The sequence below is a fragment of the Zea mays genome, chromosome 5 (genome assembly GCF_902167145.1).
Source record: "Zea mays cultivar B73 chromosome 5, Zm-B73-REFERENCE-NAM-5.0, whole genome shotgun sequence".
Taxonomy (NCBI): domain Eukaryota; kingdom Viridiplantae; phylum Streptophyta; class Magnoliopsida; order Poales; family Poaceae; genus Zea; species Zea mays.
Window position 1 is genome coordinate 211,176,415 of NC_050100.1, and position 21,007 is coordinate 211,197,421.

The following is a 21,007-nucleotide window of genomic DNA, read 5'->3' on the forward strand; positions in this document are numbered from 1 at the left end:
TTTCCTTTTTCTTTTTCTTTTTATATTTCTATTTCTTTTTCTCTTTTTCTTTAATCTCCCTTTTTCTTTTGAACAAATATTTATCTATGTTTCTTGGGTGTCAAAAAATATTCTATGTGAGGTGCTACTAACAACCATGGTGTATGCATATGATGAATGAGATGTCTTATGAGGTGGGGGCCTTAGGAAATAATTTAGGGGGGTTTAGGAGTTTTAGGGTTTCTAACCTTGGGATTAAATTTGGGATGTTACAATATTGTTAACATCTGGTGAAAATATAATCTTTAGAATGTCCTCAAGTCAGATCTTCATTTGATGGTATCCACATCAAAGGTCAATCTTGGAGAAAAACTTGGCATTCTTTAGTTGATCTAGTAGGTCATCTATCCTTGATAGTGGATACTTGTTCTTGATGATAACAACATTCATGTTCGTATAATCCATACACACATCCTCATGGAACCATCCTTCTTTACAAATAGACAAGAGAGCCCTAGGGTGAAGCAGTTGGCCTAATGTACCCTTTGTCAAGCAACTCCTTAAGCTATTTCTTAAGCTCCTCTAGTTTGTCAACTGACTTGTGATAGGACCTCTTTGCAATGGGTTCCTTGTCAAGGAAAAGGGTCAATCTTTGAACTTGATGTCTCGATTGGGTGGCATACCTGGTAGATCTTCAAGAAATACATTGAGATATTTACATACTATAGGTATCTCCTTGACTAACTTGGCCTTAAGGTACACAACATAGAGATTGATTTCTTACAATTTGTCTCACAATGTAACACTCAGATACTTGAATGGATTATTTCCACATATCTAGGTGAGCAAGATATCACTTGGTGTCGGATTATCTAGTCTATCCCTAGAATCACATCCAAGCCATCAGAGAGAAGCAAGGTGATATCAATTAGAACAGAGTCACCTAAACGGATAAACCTAAGACCAGTTTGGAGTGGCTCCGATGGTTCCGACTTCTATCACTAGAGTAGAATTAATACCTGTTTAGAGAGACCCCTGACAGCTCTAATTTCGATCACTAGAGCAATATTGTAAAAGTACTATGGCAAAGACACTTAAGCCCTAACACAGTTGTTGGAGCCCCAACCGACCAACTTTGTGCTTTTTCGCGAATATGCAAGAGAGTTGTGCATCTTTGTATTAAGAAGGTGAAAACATGATTACAACTTAATAGAAGAACATAGCAATATTGAGCACTAAAAGGAAGATGAAAAAGCACTGACAAAAACAAGCATCATTCGGTAACAGAAAGAAAAAGAAACCAGAGAGACACATGCTAAGAACTAGGTCGAAAGCATAAGCAAGCCACAAAGCTCAACTAGACCAGAAAGCTACACAACTCATATAGAACTAACATCAACAAAAAAACAACAGACCAAAGAATAACAAAAGGAAACGACGATCATGCCGGCTAGCTCTGGTGGGTTGTCAGCAAAACAACATGTGATGAAGAAAGCTAGCTTTGAGGCACATGTGGCAATTTAGCAGTCAATTGTTGCTTTGATTGCAGCTACCACCTCTGTTGCAGAAGATTGCAACCCGGTGAAAATACGTGAGTTGCGCTCCTTCCAGATCCACCAACAAGCCGTGGCGAAAATGGAGTCAAAACCGGACTGGCTTCTTGGCGAGAAAGAGAACGAAGTGATGTCCACCAATTCAATAAGTCTCTAACCTAGAAGGAAAAGTTTGAAAAGTCAAAGCAAGTAAAGGTGAGCCACCATACTTCGCGTGACCACAAACAAGAAAGATAATCTGTGGATTCTTTCGATTGATCGATCACAAAGTGAGGACAGAGATGCCGCCTTCAAATCATGCATCAGCGGTCCAGAGAATCTTGAGAGGCATCCTAATCGCCAACCACAAGAATATTTGAATCTTGAGATGCATCCTAATCGCCAAATGTATTCTTGACCCAGCATCTGCGTTGAACCACAATTTAACATCTCAGCCTGATTTTGCGCTACACCCACTTATCACTTATGGTGTCACGATTTTGCCTTCCAAAGTGGTCCATAAGGTGAGACATTATTTAGCTATCACCGGCAACGACAAAATCGACAACCCCCTGTGATCCAGGCGCTATCTTGCAAACTTTGTGCAATGCTAAACGGCTCTTTACTAGCATTAGTACTTCACTTGAGGTTACTTGGAGCCTCTCACCAAAAGCACATAACAGCATGGGCCATCCAACACAGCGGAATGTTACATTGGACTTCTTTGACATTTTATTTTTTATGTATTCATATACGGCCAGCCCGGCACGTCTTTCAAGTCTGAACCTTGAGATCCAAAGGCCAAGGCCCAGTGGCTAGACGTGCGCAGAGACTTTTCTCCTGTTATCGCCGTCAAGCTTGATGCCCTTGTACCACATGGCGCAGGCGATGTAGACGGCGAGGTCCACGAGCGAGAGCGCGGCGAGGAGGAAGTAGAACCTGTCAAGGTGGCCGGAGTTGAGAGGGATCCACCCCGGACGCTTCTCCCCGGCGGTGAGGCTTATGACCACACTCACCAGCATGATGCTCACGTAGTTCCCCAGCGAGATGGACGCCATGCACAGCGCGCTGCCGAAGCTCTTCACGCCGTCGGGCGCCTGCCCGTTGAAGAACTCCAGCTGGCCCACGTACATGAACACCTCCGACGCCCCGATCAGCGCGTACTGCACTACTGTGGCACCTGCCACAGCACACTCAGGGAGCTCGGCTGGTACGGGACTGCCAGTGCCACGCGCTTCAGCCGCTCCACCTCCACCACGCCCGCCACCACCATCGCCGCCATGCCGATCACGAGCCCGACCGACGCCCATGCGCTGCAGCTCAGTCAGACCCTGCGGGTTGCCTGACAGCCGCGCCATGACGGGCTCCAGGACCCGCCGGTAGATGGCGATGAACGCCAGCACGCTGAGGACGTCGAACAGCGACATGCTCGCGGCGGGGAAGTGGAACGACCCGATGTTGGTGTTCATGTGGCGCCCTGCTCCACGAACAGCGATCGACGCCACATCTGGGTGAACACTGAACACCACTGAGTACACGATCGTGCACAGCCAGATGGGCAGCATGCCAGCATCTTCAGGATGCACTTCACCTCCTCCACCTGCGTCACCGTGCAGAGCACCTCCACGGGCTCTCCATCTTATCCTCCTCTGTGACCGTCGCCGCCTTGTCGAGGAACCTGAGCTCGTCGCTGCGAAGAATCTTGCGGATGCCCGAGACGTTAGGGTCCTCTCCTTCCACCTCGCGGAGGAGCTCGCCACGTCGCACCTCAGCGTGCCACTTGCGCAGCGTGGCGACGAACACCTGCGCGACGCGGGTCAGCGGTTGCCGCTCGGCTTGAAGTGCCGGTAGTTGGGCGTGCCGAGCAAGAAGAGCACGAGCGCCAGCGCTGCGGTGGCCGCCGAGACCCAGAACCCCATGACCCACCGCCCAGAGTCCTCGTAGTACACCAGCACGGTGTTGGGAGAACAGGGAGCCGACGTTGAGCGCCAGGTAGAAGTAGCTGAAGAAGGCCAGTAGGCGACCTTGGAGCGCGCCTCCTTTGGGGTCCGTCTCGTCGAACTGGTCCGACCCGAACGTCGCGATGGAAGACAGGTAGAAGAGCGCGACGCCGGGCGCCGACCCCTCGTCGCAGTGCGCCTTGACGCCGCCGCAGCCGGAGGGCTTCACCAACAAGAACCATGTCCATGAGGCAAGCGACAGGATCACCAGGCCCTGAGCCCCTGACCACCAAGAACAAACACAACACAACACAGGCAAGTAAGAACAGGACCGATCACAGGAGACTGATGGTTTGGCCAGTGTCTGAACAGATGATCGCACCGTGACGTAGATGATCTGAAAGATGGCGCATGTGACGTATCGGCCCCAGTAGGAGTCGCTGAGGAAGGCGCCGAAGAGCGAGAAGATGTAGACGGTCCCTGTCCACTTGCTGATGTTGTTGGCGGCCTCGGCGTTGCACTGGTGGAGCACCCGGCGCAGGAACACCACGATGTTGTTGACGCCGACGCCGAAGAAGGCGCACGTGGCGAGTCCATAGTTAGCTGCATCAGTAGCAGAGGCGTGATCGAGTTATGGAGTGTTTGGTTTGAGGAATGATATAGTCTATCATTTTCTCACTCCTCACTTTTTTGTTTGGTTTGTGGAATAGAGTGAGTTAATCCATCACCACCTCATTCCTTATAGTTATTTATTTAGTACTAATATATGGAACGGAGTCATCCCACCAAATTTGAGGAATGGACCCATGATGCACCACTTCATTTTGGATATAGTGATTCATTAAACCAAACACCTCATTAGTTTCGATCAGCCCTCCCTATAGAGTACTAGGATGCTTTTCCAGTGAATGGAGCAACCATCTCACGTTGGAGTTTGTTGCTATTCAGCCGAAGAAGGGGGTTCTTGTTGAAGGTCCAGTTTGGGTTCTGAACTGCATTCAGCTCAGGCAGGCAGTACATGGCAAAAAAAAAATTGCTTGCAAACGAAAAAGGTTGCAGTGATGATATATAAATTGCACAGATGAATTAACTGTTTCGTTCTGGAGTTCTTTACAAAACAAGAATCTAGTAACTTGCAATCATGGACAGAGGGAGCCAGCATCCTGTGAGATGTTCTTTTAAGCGGCTTTTACCTAGCACCAGGATGGCAGATCTCCATCCTCCGGTGGTTGTCTTGACAGCTGGGTTTCCTCGTCTGTCCATGGATCCATCGGTGGTGGCGGGAGGCATCCACTTCGAATCAGGAGTGGTACTGGTAGGATTCATCAGCTTGTCCAGTGAGTTTTCCGAACCTTCACAGTTCTTTGAGCCTGCTTCATCAATTATTCAGAAAATAAACCAACAGTCAGCTACCAGAAATTACAATGTTACTTTTGTGGTTCTTCACAATATCCTCGTCAGCTTTATCCTATTTAAATCTTCATTCACGTTTAGTCATATGAGATGCAGCTATCTTTTTAGTTGCTACTATGTACGTTATTTAACTATTTAATTTAGGATACTGTTACCAAACAGTGCTTTCTTAAATACTCCGTACCAGGGGCGACTACAGGGGCACAGGGGTGCAATGTCCCCCTAATGCTCCCTTAATTCTATAGAACATGTTAGTTTTTTTAAGCTAATTCTTATATAAATAGTGTAAAATGATTCTAACAGTCTCCCTAATCTAATTTGCCTGGCTTCGCCTCTGCTCCGTACGTACATATATCTAACATGATACTAACTTCGTTCTCGAATATTTGTCGTCCGCTAGTTTATTTTTATAGTAAACCACGATAAATAAAAAAGAACGGAGGGATTACCTTTTTATTGCTTAATTTATTCTCTTGTGGCCTCTTCAGGGATTTCTGCAGTCGTTGTCTAAAGAAGCGTGTTGAGCTAGCAAGATTTAACCTGTGAATGTGATATATAATATGTCATGTTAGGGGTGAAGTAACAATAGATCACAAGTGCATAACGCTTCCTAATTTAGGTCCACAGCTATTAATTAAAGTAAACCAAAGCGGAGCATGCAAAAGATGTTATTTTTCTGCCCGCGAAATGCACTAGCGTAAAAAGACGGTCATCATCAGCAGCCCGAGCCCGTCACAGGGGCATGGCTCTTTTTGTCAGGATCTGGTTGGTCGATCTGCACCTGCACGTATCAGTATCAGACACTACTTCTAAAACGAAGTGTCCATGCCAAAGCATCGTGCAAAGCATGCACGCTAACAAAACCCGGAGAGCGGGGCAGCGACACGACCCGACCCGACCGCAGCGGGTAGTGTTGGTGGCGTGGCGGTGTTCGTTTTCTCCTGCGGCCTACGGGTAAATAAAGCGAGCCCGCCGGCTCAACGGACTTGGGAGTGGCCACTGGCCAGCGAACACTGCCGGCGATCGATCGGAGTGTGGAAATAATGTACCGGAACCAGGGCAGGGGTTTATTGGTGTATGTGGTAATAAGAAAACCTTCTGGAAGCCATCCAGGGCGTTCACTTTTATCCGACGGTTATAAAAAAATGGAATGCTTAAATACCATGGCTCCCACAGATGTCTCGTAGCATGCGTAATATTATTGTTTCTTTCCTAAATTGACCCCGTGAGTGGTGGGAACAGGAAAGGAAAGGAAGGTTGGGACAGTACGAAATCGCTAGCTAATAAAAGTGCGGTAGCTATAAACACGTGAAAATGAGTTGACAGTATGGTTCGCAGCTGTTGCCTGCTGGTGTGTTGGGATGGTAGGTACGTGCACCGCACATGCAGTGGCGGCTGGGTAGAGCGCCGCACCGGGCCCTAATTATACAGTACCTCGAACTAGTTATACATTAAGTAATTAAACTATCAGACATAATAACTTAATAGTGAAATGTCGAATAATTAGTAGCCACGAAGTGTTCACAATCCGATCATATTAAAACATGTTAAAATAACTTTTAAGATAATACTATAATATGTATCTTTTTATTTATTTGTTGTTTGGTACAAATATTTTTAGATGTGTCTTGAGTTTACTAGGTGAGTGTCCGTGCGTTGCAACAGAGACATATATTATAATACATAAGTTACCGTGATATTATATGTCTCCGTTGTAACGAATGGGCACTCACCTAGTAAATAAAAAAAATGCAGCTTTAGGGCGCCCTGGAGGCCTGGAGTGATCCAGAGAGGTATTTAAAGAATAATAAGTAACCATAATGTCAAATTAGCCCTACTACGACCAACATCTCCTTTCTCTACGAAACTGGAATACACGCATGAACCAGCTAATTTTATGGCACTACTGTAACAATAAACAAGGTGGCAACAGATCGCAACACCAGCAACCAGCATCCAACCACAGAAGGGTTCTGCTAAGTCAGCTTGACATCATGTATCTGCTCAAATGAAATCCTATTTCCTCAATAGAACTAACATAAACCCTGCACAATAAACAAAATACATGAAATCAAAGAAAACAAGATAAATTTTGGGGCAAGGAATTCCTGAAAGACCACAAATCACGGACCTAGTGATATCAAGGAATATCACCGGTGAAGAGGCGCCACAGTCAACAAAACTGAACTAAAAATGATTTCATATCTACATATCAGGATGACCCAAATGGTGCACGCACAAACAGCTGACCATGAAGCGTGACAACAGCGGATGTTTGGTGAGGATTGATTCCTGATGGCAAGTTGACCACCTGAGATAAAAAAAAATCACTACATGTTAAACTGAATTCACAAATGTGTTTCTGATAGTGAAGCTGTCAACCTACCACCTTCTTGAACGGAGTGATCCCCTTAGGATTATCAGGCTGCTCTGGATCCCCTATGATAACCAGAAGTCCAGCAGGATCTGATTGAACATGCACCTGCCACCATGAGAACGAAAAATTAGCAATCTCCTCTATGGCATGGCCTCATTTGATAAGAAAAATTCAATCTGCTCTGGGAGTGCGAGAATGTTCACCAACATCATGCGAGGTCAGAATTTGCAATGCATATGTACCCATTGTAAAATGTTGATCCGATCCCACAACCTAGTGACTCGAGACAACTCTCACCAGTCATCCAGACCTGTCCTTCTTTGTTAGTTCATATAGAATCTTCGATATTCATAGCCGAAGGCAAAAGATACTTAGTTTAGGAGAAACATATAGAGACTTATATTTGTGATCACAAGTAAATCTTTACAAAATTGGGTGGATCTTTGTTGTTGAAAGGGAATTAGGCTTACACCTAGTCCCTAATTAATTTTGGTGGTTGAATTGTCCAACACAAACATTTGAACTAACTAGTTTGCCCAAGTGTATAGATTATACAGGTGTAAAAGGTTCACACTCAGCCAATAAAAAGACCAAGTTTTGGATTCAACAAAGGAGCAAAGTGGGAACCGAAGGCCCTCTGGTCTGGGAGCACCGGACTGTCCGGTGCACCACCGGACAGTGTCCGGTGCACCAGAGGACTCCAACGCCAACTCGCCACCTTCGGGAATTTCCAGAGGCGACTCCGCTATAATTCACCGGACTGTCCGGTGTACACCGGACAGTGTCCGGTGCGCCATGGGAGGTCGGCCTCAGGAACTCGCCAGCTTCGGGAAACTCCAACGGCTAGTCCGCTATAATTCACCGGACTGTCCGGTGTGCACCGGACTGTCCGGTGCGACTCCGGAGCAACGGTCATCTCCGCGCCAACGGCTCTCTGCCGCGCATTTAATGCGCGCTCTGCGCGCGCAGATGGCAGGCGCGCCCACTCCGGCACACCGGACAAGGAACAGTAGATGTCCGGTGTGCACCGGACACCCAGGCGGGCCCTCAAGTCAGGAGCTCCAACGGCTAGAATCCAACGACAGTGATGACGTGGCAGGGGGCACCGGACTGTCCGGTGTACACCGGACTGTCCGGTGCGCCATCGAACAGACAGGTTCCCAACGGCCACTTTTGGTGGTTGGGGCTATAAATACCCCAACCACCCCACCATTCATTGCATCCAAGTTTTCCACTTCCCAACTACTACAAGAGCTCTAGCATTCAATTCTAGACACACCAAAGAGATCAAATCCTCTCCAAATTCCACACAACGCCATAGTGATTAGAGAGAGTGATTTGCTTGTGTTCTTTCGAGCTCTTGCGCTTGGATTGCTTTCTTCCTTCTTGATTCTTTCATTGCGATCAAACTCACTTGTAAATTGAGGCAAGAGACACCAATCTTGTGGTGGTCCTTGTGGGAACTTTGTGTTCCAAGTGATTGAGAAGAGAAAGCTCACTCGATCAGTGGATCGTTTGAGAGAGGGAAGGGTTGAAAGAGACCCGGCCTTTGTGGCCTCCTCAACGGGGAGTAGGTTTGCAAGAACCGAACCTCGGTAAAACAAATCTCCGTGTCTCACTTGCTTATTCTCTTGGGATTTGTTTTGCACCCTCTCTCGCGGACTCGTTTCATTATTACTAACGCTAACCCAGCTTGTAGTTGTGTTTATATTTGTAAATTTCAGTTTCGCCCTATTCACCCCCCCTCTAGGCGACTTTCAATTGGTATCAGAGCCTGGTGCTTCATTAGAGCCTAACCGCTCGAAGTGATGTCGGGAGATCACGCCAAGAAGGAGATGGAGACCGGCGAAAAGCCCACTACAAGCCAAGGGAGCACTTCATCGGAAGAGTCCCGCACCAAGAGGAAGGAGAAAAAGAAGATCTCCTCCAACAAAGGGAAGGAGAAGAAATCTTCTTCTCACCACAAAGAGAAGAAGGAAAAATCTTCTTCCCACAAGCCGCGTCGGAGTGGGGACAAGCAAAAGAGGATGAGAAAAGTGGTCTACTACGAGACCGACACCTCATCAACATCGACCTCCGGCTCCGATGCGCCCTCCGTAACTTCTAAACGCCAAGAGCGTAAGAAGTTTAATAAGATTCCCCTACACTACTCTCGCATTTCTAAACATGCACCTCTACTTTCCGTCCCATTAGGCAAACCACCAACCTTTGATGGTGAAGATTATGCTAGGTGGAGTGATTTAATGCGTTTTCATCTAACCTCACTCCACAAAAGTATATGGGATGTTGTTGAGTTTGGTGCACAGGTACCATCCATAGGGGATAAGGATTATGATGAGGATGAGGTGGCCCAAATCGAGCACTTCAACTCTCAAGCGACAACGATACTCCTCGCCTCTTTAAGTAGAGAGGAGTATAACAAAGTGCAAGGGTTGAAGAGCGCCAAGGAGGTTTGGGATGTGCTCAAAACCGCGCACGAGGGAGATGAGCTCACCAAGATCACCAAGCGGGAAACGATCGAGGGGGAGCTCGGTCGGTTCCGACTTCGCAAAGGGGAGGAGCCACAACATATGTACAACCGGCTCAAGACCTTGGTGAACCAAGTGCGCAACCTCGGGAGCATAAAGTGGGACGACCACGAGATGGTTAAGGTTATTCTAAGATCACTTATTTTCCTTAACCCTACACAAGTTCAATTAATTCGTGGTAATCCTAGATATACTAAAATGACCCCCGAGGAAGTTATCGGGCATTTTGTAAGTTTTGAGTGCATGATCGAAGGCTCGAGAAAGATCAACGAGCTTGACGAACCCACCACATCCGAAGCTCAACCCGTCGCATTCAAGGCGACGGAAGAAAAGGAGGAGGCTACACCAAGTCGACAACCAATAGACGCCTCCAAGCTCGACAATGAGGAAATGGCGCTCGTCATCAAAAGCTTCCGCCAAATCCTCAAGCAAAGGAGAGGGAAAGACCACAAGTCCCGCTCCAAGAAGGTTTGCTACAAATGTGGTAAGCCCGGTCATTTTATTGCTAAATGTCCTATATCAAGTGACAGTGACCGAGGCGACGACAAGAAGGGGAGAAGAAAGGAGAAAAAGAGGTACTACAAGAAGAAGGGCGGCGATGCCCATGTTTGTCGGGAATGGGATTCCGACGTAAGCTCAAGCGACTCCTCCGACGACGAGGATGCCGCCAACATCGCCGTCACCAAAGGACTCCTCTTCCCCAACGTCGGCCACAAGTGCCTCATGGCAAAGGACGGCAAACGGAAAAAGGTTAAATCTAACTCCTCCACTAAATATGAATCTTCTAGTGATGATAATGCTAGTGATGAGGAAGATAATTTGCGTTCCCTTTTTGCCAACCTTAACATAGCTCAAAAAGAAAAGTTAAATGAATTGGTTAGTGCTATTCATGAGAAGGATGACCTTTTAGATTCCCAAGAGGACCTCCTTATTAAGGAAAATAAGAAGCATGTTAAGGTTAAAAAGGCTTATGCTCTAGAAATTGAGAAATGTGAAAAATTATCTAGTGAGCTAAGCACCTGCCGTGAGACTATTGACAACCTTAGAAATGAAAATGCTAGTTTAAATGCTAAGGTTGATTCACATGTTTGTAATGTTTCAACTTCCAATCCTAGAGATAATAATGATGACTTGCTTGCTAGGATTGAAGAATTGAACATCTCTCTTGCTAGCCTTAGAGTAGAAAATGAAAATTTAATTACTAAGGCTAAAGATTTTGATGTTTGCAAAATTACAATTTCCGATCTTAGAGATAAAAATAATATTCTTCATGCTAAGATTGTTGAACTTAATTCTTGCAAACCCTCTACATCTACCGTTGAGCACACTTCTATTTGCACTAGATGTAGAGATGTTAACATTGATGCTATACATGATCACATGGCTTTAATTAAACAACAAAATGATCATATAGCAAAACTAGATGCTAAAATTGCCGAGCACAACTTAGAAAATGAGAAATTTAAATTTGCTCGTAGCATGCTTTATAATGGGAGACGCCCGGGCATCAAGGATGGCATTGGATTCCAAAGGGGAGACAATGTAAAACTTAATGCCCCTCCTAAAAGATTGTCTAATTTTGTAAAGGGCAAGGCTCCCATGCCTCAGGATAACGAGGGTTACATTTTGTACCCTGCCGGTTATCCTGAGAGCAAAATTAGGAGAATTCATTCTAGGAAGTCTCACTCTGGCCCTAATCATGCATTTATGTATAAGGGTGAGACATCTAGCTCTAGGCAACCAACCCATGCTAAGTTGCCTAGAAAGAAAACTCCTAGTGCATCAAATGATCATAACATTTCATTTAAAACTTTTGATGCATCTTATGTTTTGACTAACAAATCCGGCAAGGTAGTTGCCAAATATGTTGGGGGCAAACACAAGGGGTCTAAAACTTGTGTTTGGGTACCCAAAGTTCTTGTGTCTAATGCCAAAGGACCCAAAACCATTTGGGTACCTAAAGTCAAGAACTAAACTTGTTTTGTAGGTTTATGCATCCGGGGGCTCAAGTTGGATACTCGACAACGGGTGCACGAACCACATGACAGGGGAGAAGAAGATGTTCTCCTCCTATGAGAAAAACCAAGATCCCCAACGAGCCATCACATTCGGGGATGGAAATCAAGGTTTGGTCAAAGGTCTTGGTAAAATAGCTATATCTCCTGACCACTCTATTTCAAATGTTTTTCTTGTAGATTCATTAGATTACAATTTGCTTTCCGTTTCGCAATTATGTCAAATGGGCTACAACTGTCTTTTCACTAATGTAGGTGTCACTGTCTTTAGAAGAAGTGATGATTCAATAGCATTTAAGGGTGTGTTAGAGGGTCAGCTATACTTAGTAGATTTTGATAGAGCTGAACTCGACACATGCTTAATTGCTAAGACTAACATGGGTTGGCTCTGGCACCGCCGACTAGCCCATGTTGGGATGAAGAATCTTCACAAGCTTCTAAAGGGAGAACACATTTTAGGATTAACAAATGTTCATTTTGAGAAAGACAGGATCTGTAGCGCATGCCAAGCAGGGAAGCAAGTTGGTACTCATCATCCACACAAGAACATCATAACGACCGACAGGCCGCTTGAGCTACTCCACATGGATCTATTCGGCCCGATTGCTTACATAAGCATCGGCGGGAGTAAGTATTGTCTTGTAATTGTGGATGATTATTCTCGCTTCACTTGGGTATTCTTTTTACAGGAAAAATCTCAAACCCAAGAGACCTTAAAGGGATTCTTGAGACGGGCTCAAAATGAGTTCGGTTTAAGGATCAAGAAAATAAGAAGCGACAACGGGACGGAGTTCAAGAATTCTCAAATTGAAGGCTTCCTTGAGGAGGAGGGCATCAAGCATGAGTTCTCCTCTCCCTACACGCCACAACAAAATGGTGTAGTAGAGAGGAAGAATAGAACTCTATTGGACATGGCAAGGACCATGCTTGATGAGTACAAGACTCCGGATCGGTTTTGGGCCGAGGCGGTCAACACCGCTTGCTACGCCATCAACCGGTTATATCTACACCGAATCCTCAAGAAGACATCATACGAACTCCTAACCGGTAAAAAGCCCAACATTTCATATTTTAGAGTCTTTGGTAGCAAATGCTTTATTCTTGTTAAAAGAGGTAGAAAATCTAAATTTGCTCCTAAGACTGTAGAAGGCTTTTTACTTGGTTATGACTCAAACACAAGGGCATATAGGGTCTTTAACAAGTCCACTGGACTAGTTGAAGTCTCATGTGACGTTGTGTTTGATGAGACTAACGGCTCTCAAGTAGAGCAAGTTGATCTTGATGAGATAGGTGAAGAAGAGGCTCCATGCATCGCACTAAGGAACATGTCCATTGGGGATGTGTGTCCTAAGGAATCCGAAGAGCCTCCAAATGCACAAGATCAACCATCCTCCTCCACGCAAGCATCTCCACCAACCCATGATGAGGAAGAAGCTCAGGTTGATGAAGTAGAAGATCAAGAAAATGAGCTACCTCAAGATAATGGCAATGATCAAGGGGGAGATGCAAATGAGGAAGACAAGGAGGATGAGGAACAAAGGCCGCCACACCCAAGAGTCCACCAAGCAATTCAACGAGATCACCCCGTCGACACCATCCTCGGCGACATTCATAAAGGGGTAACTACTCGATCTCGTGTTGCACATTTTTGTGAACATTACTCGTTTGTTTCCTCTATTGAGCCACACAGGGTAGAGGAAGCACTCCTAGATTCGGATTGGGTGGTGGCGATGCAAGAGGAGCTCAACAACTTCACGAGGAATGAGGTATGGCATTTAGTTCCACGTCCTAACCAAAATGTTGTAGGAACCAAATGGGTCTTCCGCAACAAGCAAGATGAGCATGGTGTGGTGACAAGGAACAAAGCTCGACTTGTGGCCAAGGGATATTCCCAAGTCGAAGGTTTGGATTTCGGTGAAACCTATGCACCCGTAGCTAGGCTTGAGTCAATTCGCATATTATTAGCCTATGCTACTTACCATGGCTTTAAGCTTTATCAAATGGACGTGAAAAGTGCCTTCCTCAATGGACCAATCAAGGAAGAGGTCTATGTTGAGCAACCTCCCGGCTTTGAAGACAGTGAGTATCCTAATCATGTCTATAAGCTCTCTAAGGCGCTTTATGGGCTCAAGCAAGCCCCAAGAGCATGGTATGAATGCCTTAGGGATTTCCTTATTTCAAATGGATTCAAAGTCGGAAAGGCCGATCCTACACTCTTTACTAAAACCCTTGAAAATGACTTGTTTGTATGCCAAATTTATGTTGATGATATTATATTTGGGTCCACTAACGAGTCTACATGTGAAGAGTTTAGTAGGATCATGACACAGAAATTCGAGATGTCAATGATGGGGGAGTTGAAGTATTTTCTAGGATTTCAAGTCAAACAACTCCAAGAGGGCACCTTCATCAGCCAAACGAAGTACACTCAAGACATTCTAACCAAGTTTGGGATGAAGGATGCCAAGCCCATCAAGACACCCATGGGAACTAATGGGCATCTCGACCTCGACACGGGAGGTAAGTCCGTGGATCAAAAGGTATACCGGTCGATGATAGGTTCATTACTTTATCTTTGTGCATCTCGACCGGATATTATGCTTTCCGTATGCATGTGTGCAAGATTCCAAGCCGACCCTAAGGAAGCTCACCTTACGGCCGTAAAACGAATCTTGAGATATTTGGCTTAGACTCCTAAGTTTGGGCTTTGGTATCCTAGGGGATCCACTTTTGATTTAATTGGTTATTCCGATGCCGATTGGGCAGGGTGTAAAATCAATAGGAAGAGCACATCGGGGACTTGCCAGTTCTTGGGAAGATCCTTGGTGTCTTGGGCTTCAAAGAAGCAAAATTCGGTCGCTCTTTCCACCGCCGAAGCCGAGTACATTGCCGCAGGTCATTGTTGCGCGCAATTGCTTTGGATGAGGCAAACCCTGTGGGACTACGGTTACAAATTAACCAAAGTCCCTTTGCTATGTGATAATGAGAGTGCAATCAAAATGGCCGATAATCCTGTCGAGCATAGCCGCACTAAACACATAGCCATTCGGTATCATTTTCTTAGGGATCACCAACAAAAGGGAGATATCGAGATTTCTTACATTAATACTAAAGATCAATTAGCCGATATCTTTACCAAGCCTCTTGATGAACAATCCTTTAACAAACTTAGGCATGAGCTCAATATTCTTGATTCGCGCAATTTCTTTTGCTAAGATTGCACACATAGCTCATTTTATATACCTTTGATCATATCTCTTTCATATGCTATGACTAATGTGTTTTCAAGTCTATTTTAAAACCAAGCCATAGGTGTATTGAAAGGGAATTGGAGTCTTCGGCGAAGACAAAGGCTTCCACTACGTAACTCACCCTTCGCCGTCGCTCCAAGCAACTCTCCGTTCTAGGGGGAGAAAACTTGAGCATCAAGCAAGAGGACATCTTCTTTGGTATAATCTTACCTCATTTATTTATGACCAAAGAGGAAGATAGCACTTCGAGGGCTCTAATGATTCCGTTTTTGGCGATTCATGCCAAAAAGGGGGAGAAGTGAGCCCAAAGCAAAAGGACCGCACCACCACCAAATTCAAAAACTTAGTGTTGAATATTTTCAATTGGTTTTCCTATTGTGTTCAAAAGGGGGAGAAAGTAGTATTTCAAAATGATACATCAAAACCCTCTTGAACACTAAGAGGAGGATCTCTTTTAGGGGAGTTTTGTTTAGTCAAAGGAAAAGCATTTGAAACAGGGGGAGAAAATTTTAAATCTTGAAAATGCTTTGCAAAATCTTATTCATTCACCTTTGACTATTTGCAAAATAACTTTGAAAAGGATTTACAAAAAGTTTGCAAAAACAAAACTCGTGGTGCAAGCGTGGTCCAAAATGTTATTTAAGAATGAAACAATCCATGCATATCTTATAAGTATTTATATTGGCTCAATTCCAAGCAACCTTTACACTTACATTTTGCAAACTAGTTCAATTATGCACTTCTATATTTGCTTTGGTTTGTGTTGGCATCAATCACCAAAAAGGGGGAGATTGAAAGGGAATTAGGCTTACACCTAGTCCCTAATTAATTTTGGTGGTTGAATTGTCCAACACAAACATTTGAACTAACTAGTTTGCCCAAGTGTATAGATTATACAGGTGTAAAAGGTTCACACTCAGCCAATAAAAAGACCAAGTTTTGGATTCAACAAAGGAGCAAAGTGGGAACCGAAGGCCCTCTGGTCTGGGAGCACCGGACTGTCCGGTGTACACCGGACAGTGTCCGGTGCACCACCGGACAGTGTCCGGTGCACCAGAGGACTCCAACGCCAACTCGCCACCTTCGGGAATTTACAGAGGCGACTCCGCTATAATTCACCGGACTGTCCGGTGTACACCGGACAATGTCCGGTGCGCCATGGGAGGTCGGCCTCAGGAACTCGCCAGCTTCGGGAAACTCCAACGGCTAGTCCGCTATAATTCACCGGACTGTCCGGTGTGCACCGGACTGTCCGGTGCGACTCCGGAGCAACGGTCATCTCCGCGCCAACGGCTCTCTGCCGCGCATTTAATGCGCGCTCTGCGCGCGCAGATGGCAGGCGCGCCCACTCCGGCACACCGGACAAGGAACAGTAGATGTCCGGTGTGCACCGGACACCCAGGCGGGCCCTCAAGTCAGGAGCTCTAACGGCTAGAATCCAACGGCAGTGATGACGTGGCAGGGGGCACCGGACTGTCCGGTGTACACCGGACTGTCCGGTGCGCCATCGAACAGACAGGTTCCCAACGGCCACTTTTGGTGGTTGGGGCTATAAATACCCCAACCACCCCACCATTCATTGCATCCAAGTTTTCCACTTCCCAACTACTACAAGAGCTCTAGCATTCAATTCTAGACACACCAAAGAGATCAAATCCTCTCCAAATTCCACACAACGCCATAGTGATTAGAGAGAGTGATTTGCTTGTGTTCTTTCGAGCTCTTGCGCTTGGATTGCTTTCTTCCTTCTTGATTCTTTCATTGCGATCAAACTCACTTGTAAATTGAGGCAAGAGACACCAATCTTGTGGTGGTCCTTGTGGGAACTTTGTGTTCCAAGTGATTGAGAAGAGAAAGCTCACTCGATCCGTGGATCGTTTGAGAGAGGGAAGGGTTGAAAGAGACCCGGCCTTTGTGGCCTCCTCAACGGGGAGTAGGTTTGCAAGAACCGAACCTCGGTAAAACAAATCTCCGTGTCTCACTTGCTTATTCTCTTGGGATTTGTTTTGCACCCTCTCTCGCGGACTCGTTTCATTATTACTAACGCTAACCCGGCTTGTAGTTGTGTTTATATTTGTAAATTTCAGTTTCGCCCTATTCAACCCCCCCCCCTCTAGGCGACTTTCAGTTGTATATCCAAAAAGCACTGAATTCAATTCAACTTCATTAAATATTTATATATTATGCAGTCTAGGTATGCCAACAAGACAAACATTATTAAAAGGAGAGAGCAATTTGTGAATCATCATGGAATTAATATTTAAGAACATCAATGCATGAGTTTCTGAAATAGTCATGGTAAACTGCTTTGAGTCATAGATGAAAAATGGATACTTAGATTACAGAATCTCACCTGCACGCGCTTGGGGCTTCTAATTTCAAATTTTGCATTGGTGGAAACTGAGGTTGTAGCCAAAGGTCCTGAAAACTTGATACAGTTTTGCATTGTGAAGTTCTTGGAATCAATGGTCTATGATATTTCCTCCACCTTCACGAGCGCAGGCAGCTTTCCAAACTCCAACAGTGGGAACAATTGGGAAAATTATGTGTACCTGAAATCACATAATCGATAAGACTCCTAAAATTCTTAAGGCTGCTGGCTGCAGCAGAGCAACAGTGTAAGTTAAGAAGAGTTTCACTTCAATGGACATGTGAGATATTCTAGCTGGCCAGTTTCAGAAGCCAGAATTCCGTTAGTCACGATGTTGACTGCATGTGCAGTGATCAAAGCAGTGAAGTGGAAAATAAAAATTGATAGAATTCCTTTTATTTTTCCTTACAGTCCAGAAATCATAGTTGGTACATTCTTTACAAAGTGATAGCAACAGCCAACTAACATTGTTTGTCGTGTAGGTTTGTGCATCGGCAGAACAGAACTGAAACCACATTCCACATACTTGAAACTCAATTAGGTATGTGTGCTCTGTAAGCTCAAAATATGTACGAGGTGAATAAGCCTAATTAACCACAAAAGTGAAATTTATTGTAGGACCACACAATTATGTAGCATCTTTGGGTTCTATTGTGAACCTTGAAAGGAATACGACACTCTTAGTTTAGGCGTGCCCTTAGTTTAACCAGAGTAAGATCAAGCGATTTCGGAATCCAACGTATTTTATCAAAAATACGTTACAAGTCTGCAGCAGAAATAAGAATGGCATAAAAAATAGATCTGCAGCAGAATCCAACCTAAGGACAGGTCTGAATGCGCCTTTTTCTGGAGTTGCCGCAGGTGAAGTTGTCTCCGGCGACGAGGAAGCCGAAGGAGATCCCCATGGCCGGCTCGTACAGGGTGGTGGTGGGTCCTCCGAGGGTCCAGCAAACCGCGGTGTGGTCGGGCCGGCGGAGCGCACACGCGTGGGAGTCGCCGACGGCGAGGCCGTAGCCGAAGAGGTCCCGCGGCAGCGCGCCGGCGGAGGCATCCAAGCCCGAGCAGAGCGCGGCGCCGGAGGCAAGCACGGCGCAGGCGTGGGCGCCCCCCGCGGCGAGGTACGGGGCGGCGGACGCGTTGGCGAGGCCCTCCTGCACGGTGCTACCCTGTGGACCCCAACAGCGGACGGCGGCAGACGCGTTGGCCTGGACGGCGCAGGAGAAGCCGTCCCCAGAGACGAGGGAGCGGAACGCGCCGTCGGCCCGCGCGGGGAACCGGCCCCCGCCGCGCCACCATAGGACCACCTTCCCGGAGGCGTCGTAGGCCGCGACGTGGTCGGCGCCGACGGCGAGGTCCGCGAGCGGGGTGGGCCCGTTGTAGATCCGCCGGAGCTGCCCCCACTGCGGCGCCGGCGTGGACGGCCAGCAGAAGAGCGCGACGCCCCCCGCCTGCAGGCCGCACACGAAGCCTCGTCCGCCGCCGTCCGAGGCATATAGCTGGATACCAGCGTGTGAGCGACCACGGGAGGCGGGGTTCTGGACGACAAGGTGCGGCGGCGCGCGCTTGGCGCCGAACTCGCTGTGGTAGAAGCCGTCGCGGCGCTCCTCGAGGGAGTTGGCGAGGTTGAGTGCCTCGGCGAGCTTGGACTCGAGGAGGCTTCCGGGGCGGAGGCGCGGCTGCACCACCAGCAGCCGCGGTGGGCACTCGGGGTCGCGGGATAGCACGAAGAGGTGGCGCAGGGATCCCTCGTCATCGCAGTCCGCGGGCGACAGGGTGGAGGAGGAGCGTTTACCGCGGCGGGTGGAGAGGACGCGGAGGCGAGGAGAGGCCGGAGAGGGGTCGGCGTGGAGGCGGAGGCGAGCACCGAGGCGAGAGATGGCGCCGCTGAGCATCCCGGCTCACACGTTCGGCGCCAGGGGCCGCGTCCGCCGTGGGGCCGGGCTCCCAAAAAACCTCGCCGGACGCCGGTGGAAGGCGTCCCAGGCGTCCAGAAATCGTCGACATCGGGGGAGGATCGGCGAGGCTGGGAGTTTCTACGCGTGGGGGAGGGCATCGGGGATCGCGGATCGCCGGACGTGACAGTGGGCGAGGGTTGCGTCGGGTGGGGGCGAGGGTTGCAGGCGCGGATTGCGGGCGCAGACGCGCGGTGGGGCCGGACGCGGACGCGCGGCGGGAGGAGGCAGAACCGTGGTGCAGGGATTGTGAACGTCTACGGTACTGTCTTATAGAGTAGTATAGATATATTGATACCATTTTTATATAACAATAGTTTAATAGATCTCTATTTTAAATTTGTCCCGGGTCCAACCTTCGGTCCGCCGCTTCCACATTTCGCACATGGTGCGTGTGTGTTTTTCCCTACGTACGTGTGCCTAACTTTTGGTGCCCTGGTCTGCTTTGAACTTTCCCGGTTGCCTAACGTTGGCAACGCCATCGTCGTTGTACATGCACGGTTGAGGTGGAGCGTCACGCGGGACAACAGCCGCCCGACGATGGACCAGACTGTACCAGACCCAAAATATAAGGGGGGATGAACGAGCGACGAGATATTTCTGTTGAGAACTACGTTACCACGGATCACCAGATCCACTCCCTTCCCTCCCGTCAGCAGTAGAGGCGCAAGAAGATGTAGAGAACTCGTCTCCCTTCCCATAAGCACGACAGAGGAAACACACGAGACACTGGATATAGGGTTGGGCCTCTGGCCTCTTTCTCTTCTCTATTCCATATGAGAGGTGCAGGTTCTATATATAGAGACGCGATAGCCCTCAGGGCTATATTCGGTATTTGCCCACATAACCCTTCATTAGGGTTTCTCAACACTCCCCCTTGGGCGAATACCGCGACCAACACATGCCTCGTTAAAACTCCAAAAAAACCCAGTGGGAAAAATATGGAGAAAGAGTGCATGGTGATACAAATTGCATTTGCACTTTGTTGCCTCGTTAAAAATCTCATGTGAGAAACTTCAAGAAAACTCACCAAGGGAAAAAGAGTACAACAGCTGTCATCGGGACAGATTTCGATCCTCTGGGATCTAGATTCTACTGAATCTTCTACAAAGGCTAACTTTAGAAATATGCTCCCCCTGATCACATATTTGATAGAAACTTCCATAAAGGTTCACATATTGATCATCAAGCTGACGCCTTCAGGGCATAGAATATGACATTTATTGTCACACGATTGTGATCAATATAAGCATTCGCTCCCCCTGATGATGACATATGTCAAAGTCGTTATCCCTCATAACTCAAGCATATTCTTCAAGATATATATCTCATTGTTCATCTGGAATAACGAGAATGGATGAGGTTGGGGTGCTATCATTTTCTATCTTACACCACAATTTATACATAGTTGTGCAAAGCAAATAACATGTCCTTCAATAGGACTTAGGGGATAATATAGTTGCAATAGTACATATTCTAAATATGACACATCGCTCGAGGCGTTCATCCATTGCAACATCTATGATGATGTCACAAAAGTCCATCTAAGATCGTAATCCATCAGGGATTTTTCATCGATCAGATACATCATTATAGTCTATCATTCTGGCATAATGGGGATATTTTGCCAGTAACACCTAAACCTTATA

General features: G+C 46.8%; 1 pseudogene; it reads right to left on the minus strand.

Moving 5' to 3' along the window:
* Positions 1–1,797: 1,797 nt before the first annotated feature.
* LOC103627652 (protein NRT1/ PTR FAMILY 7.2-like) lies at positions 1,798–19,298 on the minus strand (annotated as a pseudogene).
* Positions 19,299–21,007: the final 1,709 nt, after the last annotated feature.